This window comes from Onychostoma macrolepis, chromosome 02, assembly GCF_012432095.1.
Source record: "Onychostoma macrolepis isolate SWU-2019 chromosome 02, ASM1243209v1, whole genome shotgun sequence".
NCBI lineage: Eukaryota > Metazoa > Chordata > Actinopteri > Cypriniformes > Cyprinidae > Onychostoma > Onychostoma macrolepis.
This window is the reverse complement of record NC_081156.1, coordinates 13684267-13705744: the sequence shown is the minus strand read 5'-3', so window position 1 is coordinate 13705744 and position 21478 is coordinate 13684267. Positions and strand designations below refer to the sequence as shown.

The following is a 21478-nucleotide window of genomic DNA, read 5'->3' as shown; positions in this document are numbered from 1 at the left end:
TATTTTCAATAAAAATTAAGGAAATAATCAAAAAGTTGAAATTAAAGTATCAGGTAGGGTTAGGGTAGGGGTAGGTAGGGCTTTATTGTCCCAAAAAGGTGGCATCCATTTATTAATTTGAATTAAAATTATAATTTACATTCAATACGTTATTGCCAAGTTGCAGATAATTGCCACTTTTTGCAATAAGTTGTATAAATAGCAGAACATCTTGTTATTTTAACATAGTGTAAATAGCATATCATTAAAAATACTGCTATTTTCACTTAGTGTAAATAGAATACATTGCCATTTACACATAGTGAAAATAGCTGCTGCCTTTTTGATTGTCACGGGTATGTGGTTTTAGCAAATAGAAAGAAAAGGCTTGGAGAACGAAATAAACATAAACACACTATTCCGTTTATTGACTTTAAGACGAGACAAATACAGGGGGAAAACTGAGGACTTATAAATGGAAGAGAACAAAAGAGCAAACAACATAATTCAAATCAGGTGGGGACAATGAAAGATAATTAACAAACAAGAACAGAAACTAAACCAAATAAGGAAAAACAGGAACTCAGACGGGCCAACACGTGACAGTACCTCCCCCTCCCGGAAGGCGCGTCCCGCGCCGTAACACTACCACCGGGGAGGGGGGGGTGGGCGCCTTGGAAGCCGGTGCAGGACAGGGATACTGGGGAGGCATCCAGGGCGGAACAGGAGACTCTTGAGGGCCATGGTGGGTCAGGGGACTCCGGCGGCCATGGCGGAGCAGGGGACTCCAGTGACCATGGCGGAGCAGAGAGCTTGAGCGCCCAAGACGGAGCAGGGAGCTTGGGCGCCCAAGATGGAGCAGGATTCTCAGGGGTATAGCCCCCCCAAAATTGTAAGGGTGAAATTAGGGCCCTTCCACCTCTGGAGGGATTCTGGTGGGCGTTCTGGAGAGACAGGCTCTAGGGGGCGCTTAGGCAGCGCGGATTCTCGGGGGCACTCTGGCAGCGCGGAGCTGGATGAAACCAGCGGAGATTCTTGAGGGCGCTCGGGCGGCGTGGACTCTTGGGGGCGCTCTGGCAGCGCGGAGCTGGATGGGACCAGCGGAGACACAGGAGGGCTGGACGGGACCAGCGGAGACACAGGAGGGCTATTGTGAGGAGCTGGCACTGGCAGGCACTTGCGAGGAGCAGGCACTGGCGGGCACGGCATCCCCTCATATTCCACCAAAGTCCCTATGGGCTTGCCATACTCCTTGGCGGCGGATTGCCATACTCTCGGTCGGCGGGCTTGCCGTGGCCGCGAACGGCGGCGGATTGGAGAGTGCCGGGGATGACGACTGACGAGGGGGAGTCGCGGCTGACGGGTTGGTTCCGGCTCGGGCCCGGACGCTTCCCAGACACCGAAGAACAGCCTCTCTCCAACACAATCCCGTGGTGTCTGGGAGGTCTACGGGACGGTGGAGATTGGCTCCGAGTCGGAACAGTTCTATGATGGTGGCGTCATTCTACGTCGTTGCCGCGGCGAGCTTGCAGAATTCCCCGGCGTAATCATAAAACGGAAGATTCTGGAGGGCTAGGGCGGCAAAACATTCCACAAACTCCATATTTTGGTCGGTCTCATCTTCTGTCACGTACAGAGCCCTTTACAGGACATTGTGGTGGGAAAAATTCGGGGTGAATGGAAAAAATTCAGGGTGGGAGGAAAACAATTTTTTCCCTCGAGAAACATTGCGTTCCCTCGCAAAACATTTGCGTTCTCTCGCAAAGATATTTGCATTCTCTCGCAAAACCATTTGAGTTCGGACAAACGCTTCCTGTTTACTTTGCAGCTTGCAGTGGTAACAGCTCGTATGTTCACAATGGAGCGGTTCATAGAGTTTTATTTTGAACTTTGACTCAAGTATAAAGAAATACAGTCAGACAGTGGTTAGTTCAAGGCACGGTTTTGGGACATTCTAAAACACTTTAATGTGGCTTAATGTATTAAAACAGTGACATTAGGACCAAATTCGATAATAATAAACACTAATAAAATTGTTAGGTTTATATTAAAAACCTTATTAATAATATTACTATTAATAAAGGAGAATAGCCCAGAATATGAATGCAACGGATTTGGTATTTTTAAATCACCGTTTTCATTATAGCCTACCTTAAGCGTTTTATGGGGAGAAAAAGCTTAGGCTACGTGCAGGGCGTTGCGTTCATATTCTGGGCTATTCTGCTTAGTAATATTATTAATAAGGTTATTAATATTAGCCTAATAATTGTATCAGCTTTTATTATTATCGAATTTGGTCCTCCAAGTCACTGTTTTAAAACATTAAGCCACATTAAGCGTTTTATGTCCCAAAACCGTGCCTTGAACTAAGCACTGACTTATTAATTTATTTGAGTCCAAAATAAAACTCTATGAACCGCTCCATTGTGAACATACGAGCTGCACGAACCTTTCATTATAGCCTACCTTAAGCGTTTTCTATGGGGAAGAAAAGACTTAACGTGCAGGGCGTTGCGTTCATATTCTGCTTTATTAATAGTAATATTATCAGTGTTGGGCACGTTACTTTAAAAAAGTAATTAGTTATAGTTACTAGTTACTTCTCACAAATAGTAACTGAGTTAGTAACTGAGTTACATCATTATAAAAGTAACTAATTACCAGGGAAAGTAACTATTGCGTTACTTTTTAAAAAAATGTTCAAATGTCAAATAACTTTGGATGCCCCCAATATTAAATATGTTAAATGAATGAAATGGACACTAAAAAGAATAAATTATTATTATAAAACATTGTACATTAATCTACACTATTTATCTACTGACACTTAGTATCAGTCAGTCAAGCATTATAATATAATATTATGATAATTTAATATGATAGAACTTTAGTAATTAGAATAACCAAATATGAATGCATATTTGTCATCAATATAAAACGCACTAAGGATTAATGAGCTGCTGGGTTCATGAATATTAATCACGTTGTCTGCGTTCGCTCGAACTGATTTGCTGAAATCAAAACAGGGACGATAATAGGTGAGCGCCAGCCAATGAGATTGTCGTTTGTGCATTAGTTCCGCCCACTACCAGAGAACCCGGCAGTTCTTAAAAGCTGAAGAATTCCAAAGGAACTCCGTTATTTTGACAGGAAAATACTACAAAGAATATCGTTTACATGTATTGCGTCAATTCTGCATGTTATGAAAGACTCTCTTGCTCTGTATCTTTCTTTGCGTGCGTTTATGTGAGAGAAAGCGACGGCGAGTCGTGCACCTTCACACTAGAGATTATGGTACGTCAAATACAGCTACACTGCGCATCCATTCAGATGAACTGAAAAATTCAATTCTAATAATATAATATAGTAACGCCACATTTTATTGTCAGTAACGGTAACGGCGTTGTAACGGGGGAAACAGTAATTCGTTTGATTACTCGTTACTGAAAAAAATAACGCCGTTATCCCCATCACTGAAAATTATTAATAAGGTTATTAATGCTAGCCTAATAATTCTTATCAGGATTTATTATTATCGAATTTAGTCCTCCAATGTCACTGCTTTAAAACATTAAGCCACATTAAGCGTTTTAGAATGTCCCAAAACCGTGCTTCGACATAAGCACTGACTGTATTACTTTGAGTGCAAGTTCAAAATAGAACTCTATGAACCGCTCCATTGTGAACATACAAGCTATAACCACTGCAAGTTGCAAAGTAAACAGGAAGCGTTTGTCTGAACTCGAATGGTTTTGCGAGAGAACGCAAATATCTTTGCGAGAGAATGCAAATATCTTTGCGAGGGAACGCAAAGTTTCTCGAGAGAACGCAAAACATTTGAAAAAAAAATTTTCCTCCCACCCTGAATTTTTCCCACCACAATGTCCTGTAAAGGGCTCCGTAGTCACGGGTATGTGGTTTTAGCAAATACAAAGAAAAGGCTTGGAGAACGAAATAAACAAACACATTATTCCGTTTATTGACTTTAAGACGAGACAAATACAGGGGGAAAACTGAGGACTTATAAATGGAAGAGAACAAAAGAGCAAACAACATAATTCAAATCAGGTGGGGACAATGAAAGATAATTAACAAACAAGAACAGGAACTAAGCCAAATAAGGAAAAACAGGAACTCAGACGGGCCAACACGTGACATGGATGTTTTATAAACTGAATCTATGCACTCAAACAAAAAAAAACAAAAAAATTTCACCTCACATAATGAAATCATTTCAAAAATCGATATGCATTTATTTATTTATTTGATAAGCAGCCGCATAACTACAGTTCAAAAGTTTGGGGTCAAAAGAAATTAATACTTTTTTTTTTTTTTAAAGCAAGGAGGCATTAAATTGGTCAATTTATAATGTTACAAAAGATTTATTAAAAAAATTATTATTAATTTCTAATTAATGTATCACCGTTTCCACCAAATATAAAGCAGTCCAACTGTTTTCAACATTGATAATTTAAAAAATTTCTTGAGCACCAAGTCAGCATGTTAGATTAGATTATTTGATTTCTGAAGGATCATGTGGCACTGAAGACTGGAGAAATGACTGCTGAAAATTCAGCTTTGCCATCACAGGAATAAATTACACTTTAAAATATATTACTGTAGAAAACAGTTATTTTAAACTGTAATAATATTTCACAGTATAATTGGTCTATTTATTTTTGATCAAATAAATGCAGCTTTGTTGAGCATAAAGGGCTTCTTTCAAAAATATTTTAAAAAGTCTACATCAGCAATAACATAATAAATTAAATATTGGGCAAAATAAAACCTAGGTGAAGCATCAAAAATTTTATCCATGCAACATATTACAAAGCTAGGCATCTTTTTATTTTTTTAATTTTTTTTCAATGTGTACAGCATTGGCGGCACACATACACCGAAGGAGGCAAGGTCATAAAATGTTCTTTAAATATTAATCTATTTCATGCTCACTGAATTCACGACATACTCTGTGAAAATCTCACAGATGGTCAACAAAACTGCAGCAAGGTGTTAATGTGCTAATATGATAAGTACAGTTAATACCAACAGGCTGAATTATCAACACATCACATAACAGTATACTAATAAAAAGATACTACTAAAAATGTGCATGCATATGTTTAATTAAACTGAATAAATACTAATACTAATAAAACATTTTCCATTATAATTATATTTTTGGTGGGGGTGGGGGGGTATTGTTAATTTGCAATAAACTATGGGTTAGCAAATCAACCCGGAGAAAATGCGAGAGACTCTTGGAATGTAGAGTGACACATCACCTGATATAAGTGAAATGTGAATTATTTAACATGTTTGAAGGTAATGTATTTTATTCATGAGGGGCTTTATTTAGAAGTGCATCCAAGAAATAGTGTCAAGCAGTGATAAAATGTCAGAAATAGGAAAGCGATAAATGGGTCTTTGGTCTCTATGCACTGTACAGTAGAGACCGGGGCTAGATGTCACAAAGCTGTATTTCAGCAACTATAGAGTTCTGAGTTAGAAGTTAATTTACACAAATGTGTGTTTTCTCTAGCAGTTGCTTTGTATGTTAGTTTCAATCACCGTGTGAATTAGAATTAGGGGTGTCAACATTAACGCGTTAACGCATGCGATTAATTAAAAAAAATTACCGCATTAATTTTTTTTTAACGCAAATTAATCGTTTGATAAGGTTTGACCCCAACTTCTTCCCGTCATCGCAGCGCGGAAGGTTATCTATCATTGTGTGATGAGGGTACAGCGGACCAGTGTTGCCAGGGCAGCGGCACAAGTGGGCTATTTTGAAAATACAGTCGCGGGAAAAAATTACGAAGTCGTGGGTTGCGGTTTTTTGGGCTACTTTTATAATGTACCGCGGCCACCCAAAGTGTATATAGACAAATAAAAATTAAAATAGATCCTTTTACTAATGTGTATTATACTTGGAATGTGTCCCTGGCAACTTAAGAATGGAGAGGCGGGTGTAACGTCAAACAATGTGAGTTTCAGCCAGAGCATACATGTTAAGGCTTTTACACAGCAAAAATAAACATGACAACAGCCACTATATATTTTATTAGATAATAAACACACAATTACGATTGATATGGTTTGTATGTGATTTTCTTGAGTTGAATGTGTACATCTGAAATGCTAATTTGTGCAGCTATATAAAAGGTTATAAATACCATATTTTAACAACAGTAATCGACCAAATACCACATCTAATCGCAAAAGGAAGTTATTACAAACACTGGATGGTAGTTTGAAGTAAGTTCTGAGTAAAAGTGTACTATTAATCTCATAAATTGTCTTATGTAGCATGATGCTAATGTTAGCTCTAATGCAGCTGCAGAACAGGTCCAATTCTTCTTCATAATGCATTTTGTCATAATACTTCACATAAGGTCGCAAGAAATGTTTTGTTGTATTTATTTAGAAATACTTGTGATAATAGTTGGGTAAATGTATACTGGGTTTGAAGCAATGTGGCTTGGTAAACGTTGATTGCCAGTGTAAAGGCTGATAATGGCTGAATAAAAACAAAAGAATAATGATAAAAAAAAAAAATAACAATTATGTCTCATACCTGGCGGAAGTGTGAAAGGTTCTGTTTCCTTAAACTAGTTTCATGCATTTCTTTTTCAACACATTTACAGGTAAATCCTAGTATTTTAAATTTGCGATTAATCATGATTAATCACAGTCCATGACTGTGATTAACACGATTCAATTTTTTAATTGATTGACAGCACTAATTAGAATATTTATTTAACAATAATATTATATAATGATGTTGGAGTATTAACAAGAATACTCCAACATCATATTTTTGATGGTGGACTGTAGAGTTGGACCATAAGCAAAGGTATAATTTTGCGACAAGGTTATTTTTCATAAAAGTTGTGTGTTTTGTGTGTTGTAATTTTATGATTTATACATTTTATATTATTTACAAATGTAATAAAATCACAATCTCTTTTGGCCAAAACAATTATTTGTTTCATGTTTCATAATTGCTTTTGCTGAAAAGCCTATAACAGGCAGGTTCTTCTTGTGACAACTTACCCCATATAGTATGACAACATCCATATCATGTCAGCCCTACCTTACAGAAACCAACTTTTTCAGAAATAAATCTACCCTGACAAATATTCACTGGATTAAAATAGAATAGTTGTCACATTGTCACAACACATTTCCTCTACTACATTATTATGGTGAAAACTATGAATAATTGTCATTTTTTTTCTGTAATTCTTCTCAGGATCACAAACCAGTTTCTGTTTGTCCAATATATCTTTCCACTGTGTGTACCTTTGCATTAGGTAAATTACAGCCAGCTATAGCTTGTTGTAAAATATTGACAAGTTTCCATTACAGTAATCTTACAATAAACTGACAGTCAGTGTAATGGACGTCAGCATTACAGTGCTTCGGGTCAGTCTAACCTATGTAAGGTCAGCATCATTTGAGATAACAAGCCAGTCACGGAGGTCCATGCTGATCTCGTAGCCAGTGAAGCAATGAGAGCTGATTTTTTTTCTATTCCATCGTGCCTTGGGGGAAGTGAGGTTGGGGAAACAGGGGTGTCATGTAACAGCAATGAGGAGTTATGTGTTAAGTGCAGTGCTCAAGGGCACAATAGCAATGCTCAGTGGTTGCTGGTACAGAACACAGAGTATCTTGTTACTCAGCAATATTTTCTCTTGATGCCTCATTAGGCTTTTTATAGTGGGAGGCGAGTGCAATATTTCTGATATAATTACACAGTTAAACTAATTTACTAACTCCACACCATGGCTTCTATCCATTAAAAGATTCAATCAGTTGTGTTTGCTAAGAAGCTTAAACTTCCTGGCATGATCAAATATGATAAAGGGAAAAGGAACAGCAGATGGTTAATTTAAGATGCTATCAAATTTTTATGAGTAACCCCCCTAATGTGAGATAGAAGAACACAGATGACTGGTGTAAAGTAAACAAGGAAATAAAGCACTACTGTGGGCCCCTTCCCAACATGCTCAACAGTTCACCTTGTGTGGAACATAAATTCAGTGAACGCACACACTCACGCTGGTACATCTATCATTATGAGGACTTTCCGTATACGCAATGGTTTTTATACCACGCTAATGATATTTTTTTATCCCCTAAATATAACCCTCACAGAAAACATTCTGCATTTTTACATTAAATAAATAAATACATTAGTATGTTCATTTACATATTTGAATTGCGGGGACAGCTGCATGAAACCTGAAAAAACACTACATAACAGGATATTTAGTGTGCGCGTTTTTGTGACAAGTCAGGACATAGATTTGTATAATGACAAAGGTATGACATAGGTATTACAAGATGAAGGTGACTTTTCAGGACATTGACCCATGTCCCCACATTTCAAAACGCTTATAAATCATACAGAGTGAGGTTTTTTTGGGGAAAGTTGAAATGCACAGTCTCCTGTAAGGGGTAGGTTTAGGTGTAGGGTTGGTGTAGGGCAATAGCACATACAGTAAGTACAGTATAAAAACCATTACGCCTATGGGATGTCCCCACTTTTCACAAAAACGAACGTGTGTGTGTGTGTGTGTGTGTGTACAAGAAATTTAGAACATTTACAAGGCAAGAAACAAACTACTTTTGATAAGCTAAAAATGATTTATTTTTAATGACTATGAATGGAATCATCTTTTCACTTACATGAGATAAAGACTTGTCATTTAATAAAATTTGCCTAATAAAGTTTTATTCTATATGGAGAAGTTTGCCATCAGACATATTAAAATTCACCTTTACACTGTAAAAATGTATTAAAATTGTATTATAATATTTTAATATATCTCAGTCTTTCTACTTTAGAATTTTAAATTTAATTGGTTTTTTTGTTTTTTTTTTTTTTTTTTTTACAATTTCCATGTAATTACTGTAATTGTGAAATTCACTACCAGTGAATTTTGTTTGAAAAGTGAATTTTAATTATATCTATTACCAGTGGAATTGGTAAATTAACACTTTTTTATTAGCATGATGCTGCATTCACATCAGTATGTGTGTTAAGTCCAAGATGATTTTCACATCAGTCAGCACAAGGAAAGCAAAAGAAAATGACTGCACCTTTAAATAGATAAAACCCAATTAAGCGTTTGTATTATGACACAGACATTGTTACGAGAATAGTTATTTTCCTTAAAATTACCCACCAGTAGAATCTTCTGTCTATAAGTGAATAACAGGGTGTATTTAAAATACCCTGTATAATTTACTGTTTCTCGAATATTAAGTATGTCTGTGGGGAAATCTGACTCAAACTTATCTTATTGAAGTTACTGTTTTCCTGAAGATGTCTTAGATTTCAGAAAAGTCTGCCCACAGGTAGATTCATGACAGGAATTTTAAGCAGCTAGCGGTGCAAGACTTAAAACATATTCCTGGGGAGAGAGATTGTTTGAAATAATCTAAACTAAAAACACAAAAGGCATCTCGTGAACCCAGCCAGCAGTTATATTCCAGTGTGGATCAGTAGTATCGTCTCTAATAACACTAAAGAGAAGGGAAACTTTCATGGCCATTGCATATTGTATTTGCATAATCAGTATACTGCATGAAGAATTAATATGAAAAACCTTGGACTTGTCCAGCCGTCCTTACCATTTGTATTAACATAATACAAGTAATTTATTATATATATATATATATATATATATATAGAGAGAGAGAGATCATTTGCAAAAACGGATAACTGCGTTTTTAACAATTATCAAAAAACATGTTTTTTCATTGTGCATTCCAATTAATCTCAATGAAACTGCAGTTGTTGTTTTTTTTTTGTTTTTGTTTTTTTTGACTAGGTTAAAAAAAAAAAAACAGCTAACTAACATAATAAAAACATGATAACATAATGAAAAAAACATGATTTTTGAAGTTATCCGTTTTTGCAAATAAACTCATATTGTGACGGGAGCAAACGACAGACACAGTGGGTGTGGCGTCAGGCCTCGGAGAGGCTTTTATTAAACAGAAATAATCAAATAAAGTGTCCAAAGGGGATAAATTGTCCAGAATAAACAGGGGATCTGGTGTCCTCGTCGTGCTGCAGGGTTTGTGAAGGAGAGGCAGGGTGCGTCCGAAATCGCATACTTCCCTACTATATAGTATGTGAAAAACAGTATGCGAGGCGAGTAGTATGTCCGAATTCATAGTATTCGAAAAATAGTAGGCGAGAAGTACCCGGATGACCTACTACTTCCTTCCGAATTCTGTAGTAGGCATTAGGGTTGTTCCGATTCCGATACTAGTATCGGAAATTTTACCGATACCACAAAAAATTCTGGCATCGGTATCGGCGAGTACTTGAACCCATGTACCGATCCGATACCATTTTCTTAAACAAGACCTATAGTTATGCGCTAGCTTTGCTTAACGCTGCAAATAGAAATAAATTCTTCTTCGCTGCTCAGAATGCAAACACAGGAAGCTGTGCTGTGTTGCCACAAGCAACCACTATTTAGAGCAGCGAAGTACAAACGCAAGCACATTGCCAGTAAATCACTTGCATATGCGACTAAATCTTCACCCTGGGCGACTATGTGATGTCTAATATTAGCCACTGGCTGATAAATCAGATTTTATAGTATGTGAGTTGGAGGCTATGTATAAGTTTAGCGCAGATATATTGTCACCGAACACTCTGACTGAGCGCTTCAGAGTTTCTCTCTCCGTCAAGCGATCTATTTTTCAGATCATCTGAATGAATGCGCAGCGCACCTGTATTTGACGCACCGTAAGCTCTAGTGTGAAGTGCACGACTCGCCATCGCTTTGCTTTTTCTCACATGCAGCAGAGAGAGAGAGTCTTTTACATGCAAGCGTCAATTCTGCTTGGTATGTAAACGATATTCTTTGTTGTATTTTTCTGTCAAAGTGGAGTTCCTTTGGAATTCTAACTGCCGGGTTTTCCGGTAGTAGGCGGAGCTAATGAGCAAACGACAATCTCATTGGCTGGCGCTCACCTATTATCGTCCCTGTTTTGATTTCAGCCAATCAGTTCGAGCAAACGCAGACAACGTGATTAATATTCATGAACCCAGCAGCTCATTGATCCTTAGTGCGTTTATATTGTTCTTAGTAGAATTCATAGTATGATTATTATCTTATCAGTATTATTGATAGTTTTCCCCCCATTTTTACAGAAACACTGAATCATCAAAAAAGCACCACCACCCTTTTTCCCTAAGTTCAGTTAAAATGACTAATATGCATTCATACATGGTTACCAAGTTTTAATTCTAATTGCTAAAGTTCTATCATTAAATAATACTTGATTATCATAATATATTTATAATGCTTGACTGACTGATGTTAAGAGTGTACTTTTTTCCAAACATTATATATTATATTTTTTGTTTACTCACCAGACTATCTATCTATGGTGAAGCGCACCGTAAAATAATTGTATGTATCAATTCATACAGGGCTAGTAAGTATAGCTGTATAACCAGATACAGTATCGGATCAGTACTCGGTATCGGCCGATACCCTGAGCCTAGGTATCGAATCGGTATCGGGAAGGGGAAAAGGGTATCGGAACATCTCTAGTAGGCATACGATGGACACTTTACTATCCCATGAGGCCGAATATGACGGAGAGGCGGCGTCATATTCAAAAAATGGCGGAAAGCCACAACGCGGCTGTCTTCAAGTGTAAAGTACCTCAGGGAAAAACATTGTTGTTCATTGTGGTTAACTTGTACTTGTTTAACATCATCCAAGTAAACAGCTGACTTGTTGAGGATTTAACAAACAGATTAAACGATTGTGTGAATTGTGTGTAAAAAGATCTCTAATCATTACCGATCAGATGGAGTTATGTTAACCTCATTGTAATACATCAGCCTGTTAACGCTGCTTTCTTTAAATAAGCAGTTCGTTAAGCGTTAAGAATTTAAATCATTAACGATGTTCGCGCAGTGAAGTGGGCTCTTTAAATTTTCGCGCTGTTGTGAAGACGCATGACACGTGACAACATCAACATGGCGGATGTAGTACGTCCGAATTCCATTCATACTACCCTCATTCATACTATATATAACGTACTTTTTTAACGGTCGAGTAGTACGTTCGAATTCAAATGTAGTACCTACACAAGTAGTATGCGATTTCGGACGCAGCCGCAGTGTTCTGGAAGGAAGGAAGGGTCCAGGTAAGGGGCGGAGTCCGGCGGCCGCACGCGCTCCTACTCGGGTCCGGGGCGCGAGGGGCGGCGGCTTCATCATAGCGGCGGCTCTTCCTCTTGGTCCACGGCATTCGGTGGGAATTGTTCGGAGCAGCATCATGGCCCGACAGCCGTAACACGGGTGCGGTTTCGTCCGGACCATGGGTCTGGCAGCTCATGTCTCTGGTGGCACGGAAGTCCCTCCACGCTCCCTTCCTGGACCCACGAGGACACCAGTGTGCATGCACAAGGAAGAGACCGGTCTCCTGAGGAGAGGCGCGCTCGGCATTTAAACAGCGGCGATGATGAAGCTCCATTCAGTTCAGGTGTGCCTCATCACACGCCGCCAGCCCTAGCTGTTTCAGCGCCCCTCCTCTCTCACACACCCACTCCCATCGGGAGCCTGGTGAAGGGCGGCGAATAAGGGACGTGGTGGTGATGATAATAAGGGGGAGGCAACCAACTCGTCACAATATATACAGGTGCATCTCAATAAATTAGAATGTCGTGGAAAAGTTCATTTATTTCAGTAATTCAACTCAAATTGTGAAACTCGTGTATTAAATAAATTCAGTGCACACAGACTGAAGTAGTTTAAGTCTTTGGTTCTTTTAATTGTGATGATTTTGGCTCACATTTAACAAAAACCCACCAATTCACTATCTCAACCAATTAGAATATGGTGACATGCCAATCAGGTAATCAACTCAAAACTAGAGATGTTCCGATACCCTTTTCCCCTTCCCGATACCGATTCGGATACCTAGGCTCAGGGTATCGGCCGATACCGAGTACTGATCCGATACTGTATCTGGTTATACAGCTATACTTACTAGCCCTGTATGAATTGATACATACAATTATTTTACGGTGCGCTTCACCATAGATAGATAGTCTGGTGAGTAAACAAAAAATATAATATATAATGTTTGGAAAAAAGTACACTCTTAACATCAGTCAGTCAAGCATTATAAATATATTATGATAATCAAGTATTATTTAATGATAGAACTTTAGCAATTAGAATTAAAACTTGGTAACCATGTATGAATGCATATTAGTGATTTTAACTGAACTTAGGGAAAAAGGGTGGTGGTGCTTTTTTGATCATTCAGTGTTTCTGTAAAATGGGGAAAAACTATCAATAATACTGATAAGATAATAATCATACTATGAATTCTACTAAGAACAATATAAACGCACTAAGGATCAATGAGCTGCTGGGTTCATGAATATTAATCACGTTGTCTGCGTTTGCTCGAACTGATTGGCTGAAATCAAAACAGGGACGATAATAGGTGAGCGCCAGCCAATGAGATTGTCGTTTGCTCATTAGCTCCGCCTACTACCGGAGAACCCGGCAGTTAGAATTCCAAAGGAACTCCACTTTGACAGAAAAATACAACAAAGAATATCGTTTACATACCAAGCAGAATTGACGCTACATGTAAAAGACTCTCTCTCTCGCTGCATGTGAGAAAAAAGCAAAGTGACTGCGAGTCGTGCACTTCACACTAGAGCTTACGGTGCGTCAAATACAGGTGCGCTGCGCATTCATTCAGATGATCTGAAAAATAGATCGCTTGACGGAGAGAGAAACACTGAAGCGCTCAGTCAGAGTGTTCGGCGAGTGACAATATATCTGCGCTAAACTTATACATAGCCTCCAACTCACATACTATAAAATCTGATTATTTATCAGCCAGTGGCTAATATTAGACATCACATAGTCGCCCAGGGTGAAGATTTAGTCGCATATGCAAGTGATTTACTGGCAATGTGCTTGCACGTTTGTACTTCTTCGCTGCTCTAAATAGTGGTTGCTTGTGGCAACACAGCACAGCTTCCTGTGTTTGCATTCTGAGCAGCGAAGAAGAATTTATTTCCTATTTGCAGCGTTAAGCAAAGCTAGCGCGCATAACTATAGGTCTTGTTTAAGAAAATGGTATCGGATCGGTACATGGGTTCAAGTACTCGCCGATACCGATGCCAGAATTTTTTGTGGTATCGGTGAAATTTCCGATACTAGTATCGGAATCGGAACAACCCTACTCAAAACACCTGCAAAGGTTTTCTGAGCCTTCAAAATGGTCTTTCAGTTTGGTTCACTAGGCTACACAATCATGGGGAAGACTGCTGATCTGACAGTTGTCCAGAAGACAATCATTGACACCCTTGGCTGTTCACAGAGTGCTGTATCCAAGCATGTTAACAGAAAGTTGAGTGGAAGGAAAAAGTGCGGAAGTAAAATATGCACAACCAACCGAGAGAACCGCAGCCTTATGAGGATTGTCAAGCAAAATCGATTCAAGAATTTGGGTGAACTTCACAAGGAATGGACTGAGGCTGGGGTCGAGGCATCAAGAGCCACCACACACAGACGTGTCAAGGAATTTGGCTACAGTTGTCCTCTTCTGAACCACAGACCACAGACCACATCAGAGGTGTCTTACCTGAGCTAAGGATAAGAAGAACTGGACTGTTGCCCAGTGGTCCAAAGTCCTCTTTTCAGATGAGAGCAAGTTTTGTATTTCATTTGGAAACCAAGGTCCTAGAGTCTGGAGGAAGGGTGCAGAAGCTCATAGCCCAAGTTGCTTGAAGTCCAGTGTTAAGTTTCCACAGTCTGTGATGATTTGGGGTGCAATGTCATCTGCTGGTGTTGTTCCATTGTGTTTTTTGAAAACCAAAGTCACTGCACCCGTTCACCAAGAAATTTTGGAGCACTTCATGCTTCCTTCTGCTGACCAGCTTTTTAAAGATGCTGATTTCATTTTCCAGCAGGATTTGGCACCTGCCCACACTGCCAAAAGCACCAAAAGTTGGTTAAATGACCATGGTGTTGGTGTGCTTGACTGGCCAGCAAACTCACCAGACCTGAACCCCATGGAGAATCTATGGGGTATTGTCAAGAGGAAAATGAGAAACAAGAGACCAAAAAATGCAGATGAGCTGAAGGCCACTGTCAAAGAAACCTGGGCTTTCATACCACCTCAGCAGTGCCAAAAACTGATCACCTCCATGCCACGCCAAATTGAGGCAGTAATTAAAGCAAAAGGAGCCCCTACCAAGTATTGAGTACATAAACAGTAAATTAATTTATTATCATAAATGATCATTCATATTTTTATTTAATTTTACAAAATCCATAAATTAGATAATATTTTATAGGACACGGCATCCGTGATTTCCAACAAGAACATAAAATTTGGACTCGTCTGACCATAGAACACTTTTCCACAGTCCATTTTAAATGAGCCTTGGCCCACAGGACACACCAGCGGCTCTGGACAATGTTCACATATGGCTTCCATTTTGCATGATAGAGCTTTAGTTGGCATCTGCAGATGGCACGGCGGATTGTGTTTACCGATAGTGGTTTCTGGAAGTATTCCTGGGCCCATTTAGTAATGTCAATGACAGAATCATGCCGATGAGTGATGAAGTGTTGTCTGAGGGCCCGAAGACCACAGGCATCCAACAAAGTTCTTTGGCCTTGTCCCTTAAGCACAAAGATTTCTCCAGTTTCTCTGAAACTTTTGATGATGTTATGCTCTGTAGACGATGAGATTTGCAAAGCTTTTGCAATTTTACGTTGAGGAACGTTGTTTTTAAAGTATTCCACAATCTTTTTACGCACTCTTTCACAGTTTGGAGAGCCTCTGCCCATCTTTACTTCTGAAAGACTCTACCTCTCTAAGACATCCCTTTTATGTTACAGACCTGTTGTCAATTAACTTAATTAGTTGCTAGATGTTCTCCCAGCTGAATCATTTCAAAATGTCTTGCTTTCTCAGCCCTTTGTTGCCCCATGCCAACTTTTTTGAGACCTGTAGCAGGCATCAAATTTGAAATGAGCTCATTTAGTGGATTAAAGTGTAAAATTTCTCCATTTAAACATTTAGGTAACACTTTACAATAAGGTTAATTAGTTAAACATCAGTTAATGTATTAACTAACACAAACTAACCATGAGCAATACATTTGTTACTGTATTTACTAATCTTCATTAATGTTAGTTAATGAAAATACAGTTGTTCATTGTTTGTTCATGTTAATTCACAGTGCATTAACTAATGCTAACAAGATTTTTATTAATATATTAGTAAATATTGAAATTAACATTAACAAAGATTAATAAATGCTGTATAAGTGCAGTTCATTTTTAGTTCATGTTAACTAATGTAGTTAACTAAAGAACCTTATTGTAAAGTGTTACCAACATTTGTTATGTTATCTATGTTTTATTGTGAATGAAATATAGGCTCATGTGATTTGAAAGTCTTTTAGTTTTCATTTTATTCAAATTTAAAAAATATCCCAACATTTCCGGAATTCGGGTTGTATTATCTTCTTGTTTTGAAGAAAAAAGGATCATTAAAATGTTATTGGAATGTTTGTAAGAATGTAATGCAATGTATTGTAATGTGATGTAAATTTCTCCAAATCTTTTCCATACAAACTCAATTCCTATAACAAACATATCGGTAACACTTTACAATAAGGTTCATTAGTTAAACATTAGTTAATGTATTAACTAACATGAACTAACCATGAGCAATACATTTGTTACTGTATTTACTAATCTTCGCTAACGTTAGTTAATAAAAATACGGATGTTCATTGTTAGTTCATGTTAGCTCACAGTGCATTAACTAATGTTAACAAGATTTTAATAATGTATTAGTAACTGTTGAAATTAACATTAACAAAGATTAATAAACGCTGTATAAGTGCAGTTTATTATTAGTTAATGTTAACTAATGTAGTTAACTAATGAACCTTATTGTAAAGTGTTACCAACATATCATTATTATTTATCATTTAGTTTTAATAAATTAAAAAAAAAAAAAAAAAAATCATACTGCATGTTTGAGTCAAAAATGACTAAAATGTATGTGAGTGCATAACTTTATTGAACAATTATCGAAGATACAAATATTTTTTTTTAGAACCTGCATTAAATTCAACTTGGTTTCAATTCTGAGATGATGCATTCCTTCAAATTAAATGGCCATGATGCTGCTGGTCCTTGTATCCTTAGAAAAGTGACATTGGACACTATTATTACACAGAGAAAACAAACAGTCATTGTTGGTCTAATTTGTGCACCCTAAATATTACCTCACTCTATATGAAGCTTGAACATGAGGACAATATGACCTGTGGTTCCACAATAGCAATGAATCTGTTGTGTTTTATGATCTATCACCTCTTTCACTCATTTATCACCTACACAGAGGTGGGAGTTTGGGCTGCACACACACATAGCAGAAGATGGAGTGTATGGGACAGCTTTTTTGCAGCAGGGAGTTAACCCTGATATTATTTTTAGCTGCAGCAACAAGGGAATGTGTCCAAAAACATGTAGATGAGCCTTTTCTCCTCTAGTTCTCTCTCACCTTACATCTTCAGCTTGTTTGCAACATCAACAAAAATACAGCATAAAACACAAAACAATGCAAAGTTCTCTCCTTTTGTCCATTCATTGTACCGTGCAAACAGATATACAGAATGACTTGTTAGGGATGATAATTTGATATTGAGGCTTCACAACATAATTTTGCCTACAAAGCTAGATTGCACTATTAATAAACCGGTTTTAGCATAACACATTAATCTTGTTAATTAAAACAAAATGTTCAATTACTCTACATCTATTCTAATTGTTTTGGGGAGGGGCTATGAGTACAAGGATGTTCTTGCAAGATTTTAAGGATCAATTATGACTATTAAAGTGGGACAAGCAGAGCACCAAAGAGATGCTGTTACTTTTGAATTCTAGCGAATATTAAATCATTTCAAAGAATGCTGAAAAATCGCCAAGGAAAGACTTGCCATTATAAATAAACTGAATTGCTTTTTCATCAAATTCTAATAGCTTTTTCTATTTAAGATGTTAACGGTTATGCATATATGACACAATTTCTGGTATTTGGATGCTGAATGCCACTATATATATTAAGTAAATGGAGCACACATGCCGCATTTTGTTCCAAACCTGTATACGTTTCTTTCTTCTGTTGAACAGAAAAGAAGAATGTGAATAATCAAACAGTTGATGGTATTTTTTTTTTTATTAATTATTTTTTTTTATATATACTATGGAGGTCAATGACTACCGTCAAATGTTTGATTACTAAAATTCTTCAAAATATCTTTTATATATATATATATATATATATATATATATATATTTAACAGAAGAAAGAAATTCATACAGGTTTGAAACAACTTGAGTGTGGGCAAATTATGACAGAATTTTCATTTTTGGAGTTACATTAAAAAATGGCATTTATCCAATGATTTGCACCCTCAAGCGATCAAGTCATATGACTTCCTTATTTCAGATGAATGCCATCTGAGTTATATTAAAAAATGTCCTGGCTCTTTCAGGCTTTATAATGGCAGTGAATGGTAGTCAAGATTTTGAAGTCCAATGAAGTGCATCCATCCATCATAAAAAGTGCTCCACACGGCTCTGGGGGTTGATTAAAGGCCTTTTGATGCAAAGCAATGCGTTTGTGTAAGAAAAATATCCATATTTAAAACTTTATAAAATGTAATCTCTTGCGTCTTCTAACTGTCATACGCACATTCACGAGAGAGTGGCATTCCAGTGCATGAAATAGGACGTAATCATAAAGTTTTTAGTATTTTCTTTTTTACACAAACGCATCACTTCTCTTCAGAAGGCCTTTATTAACCTCTCTAAAATTTAAATTTGTTTAAATTATTTATTTAAAAATAAAAATTTACTCACCCTCAGGCCTTCCAAGATGTAGATAAGTTTGTTTCTTCATCTGAACAGAGTTGGAGAAATTTATCATTACATCACTTGCTACCAATGTATCTTCTGCAGTGAATGGGTGCAATCAGAATGAGAGTCCAAACATCTGATAAAAACATCAGAATAATCTACAAATAATCCACTAGATTTCAGTCCATCAATTAGGTAAATTAAAGCTAAATTTCGCCAGCTCTGTTCCAATGAAGAAACAAGCTCACCTACATCTTGGATGGTTCTGCACAACAAATAATAAGACCACCTATTGGTCCATCTATTAGAAATTACATTGGAATACAAATTATAATTTGAATTTGCTTCAGAGTGGTCCAGACCCGAAAGTGAGACTCCATTAGCTCCAAGCATCAGAGCTGATGAGCATTTATAGCACAATGGACAGCAGTGCTCTGAGTCGCTAGATTACTATAATTCTTCTGAACTCTGACCTGCTCTCACAGAATGCATGAAAGTGAACAGAGGTGCCAGATTACAATGCGGTCCCCAAGCAGCTTAAGCAAGAAAACGAGGATGAGCGTGCGGCTTAGAGCTGCTCTGAGATCATCTGAATATTGACAGGCTTTATGGCAGAATTGTCTTTGTTTGGCAATGATAAGCAGAGCTATTTATAGAGCCTCTTGTTTGGTGGTTCAATTGTCAGTCACTGAATTTAGTACAAAACACTCTACGGACAATGACAACATGACAAGCCCTGACAAGGTGGCTTTTGGGTTGAGAACTGCACTTATGCAACTATTCAATAAGGGCGAACAATTTTATGCTCAACAAGGCCACAAAGGCAATTTCCTGTCAGAACTATTCTTATGTACAATTTTTCTGTAAGCCATATGGTACTTTCTCTCAGCCTGTATTTGGATGAGGATAAAATACCATTGTGTGGGGACATATGACTTTGAAGCATCCAGACGTTTAATTTCTCAGTGAATGTGCAAAGATAACGAGATAAATAATGCAGAGATGTATAAACAAGACTGCCGGTTTCCAGGACCAGTAATCCCATTGTGGATGTGCTGAGAATGAGAAAGAGATGTGAAATACCAAAACCACAAAACCCTGTTATGACAGCAAACAATGAATGAATGAATGAATGAATGAATGACTGAATGAATGAATTTTACATATAAAATATTAATATTATTCCACATTGGATTATTTTCACATTGTTAATAAAAACAGTAGTAGTAGTAGTAATAGTAGTGCTAATAATAATAATGATAATAATAATTAATTCATTAATTAAAAGTAATTTGAAAAGTCTAAACATTTAAGTAGTTATGTTATAGAAATATATGGTCTATCTATCTATCTATCTATCTATCTATCTATCTATCTATCTATCTATCTATCTATCTATCTGTCTATCAATCTATTAGAAATATTGTAAATGTCAATAATCTATATGCATGTTATTGCAGCCTGGTCTCATGTTCATACGTAGGTATTAATACGTAACATTTACAAACACAAAACGTACATTTTTGTACGTTTTTATTGATGCTAAAACGTACAATTTAGACGTATTTCAATGTTTAAAATGTACAAATCGATACGTATTTTTAACTAAAAAACATAAAAATATTTACGTATCTTTTATATCATTAAGATATTTGAATCAATGCATTTTTATCATTTTATTTATAAGCGATTTAGACTTTTAGACCCTTAACCTACCCATTTTACAGCGAATATGCATTTTTAACATTTTATTAATAAGCAATTTAGATTTTAGACCCTTAACCTACCCCCAAACCTAAACCTACCCATTTTACAGCGAATATGCATTTTTATTATTTTATTAATAAATTTAGATTTTAGACCCCTTAACCTACCCCCAAACCTACCCATTTTACAGCGAATATGCATTTTTAACATTTTATTAATAAGCAATTTAGATTTTAGACCCCTTAACCTACCCATTTTATAGCGAATATAAAAGGATATAAAACGCAATTGACGGAAACATATAGGAAAATAATCATTTTAGTAACAATATAGCATTAAAAATGTTTTATGTTTTCCACTCCTGTATCTAAACCTAAACATACATATTTCTGTATAGTATAAGAAAAACCTGACAGACAGGTAAATACAATTACAATAATTTATTTATTGCAAAAATGTCAAAAGCACTACCAAAAGTAATCCAAATGACAATGCGTTGCAGCCGCAGTCCTCTCTGACGGAATACAGCAGGTTTGTGTGAGGTGAAGAGCAGAATTTATGTTGTTAATCGCTGAAAATATTATCCAGATTTCCCTGATCCTCTCGCTCTCTGTGAAGTAGGGGTGGGCGGATCGATCTTTTTTGGAAATAGGCTCATTCTCCAACTCCCCCAGAGTTAATAAGTTGAGTTTTACCGTTTTTGAATCCATTCAGCCGATCTCCGGGTCTGGCGATAGCACTTTTAGCATAGCTTAGCATAGATCATTGAATCCAGTTAGACCAGTAGCATCGCGTTCAAAAATGACCAAAGAGTTTCGACAGTTTTCCTAT

The 21478-nt window shown here is 37.0% G+C and overlaps 1 protein-coding gene across 2 annotated transcripts in view; it reads left to right on the top strand.

Annotated features, from left to right (window-relative positions):
- The window catches only part of LOC131529479 (netrin-G1), an 82894-nt gene that overhangs the window by 7949 nt on the left and 53467 nt on the right, over positions 1-21478 (top strand). The window lies entirely within an intron of this gene.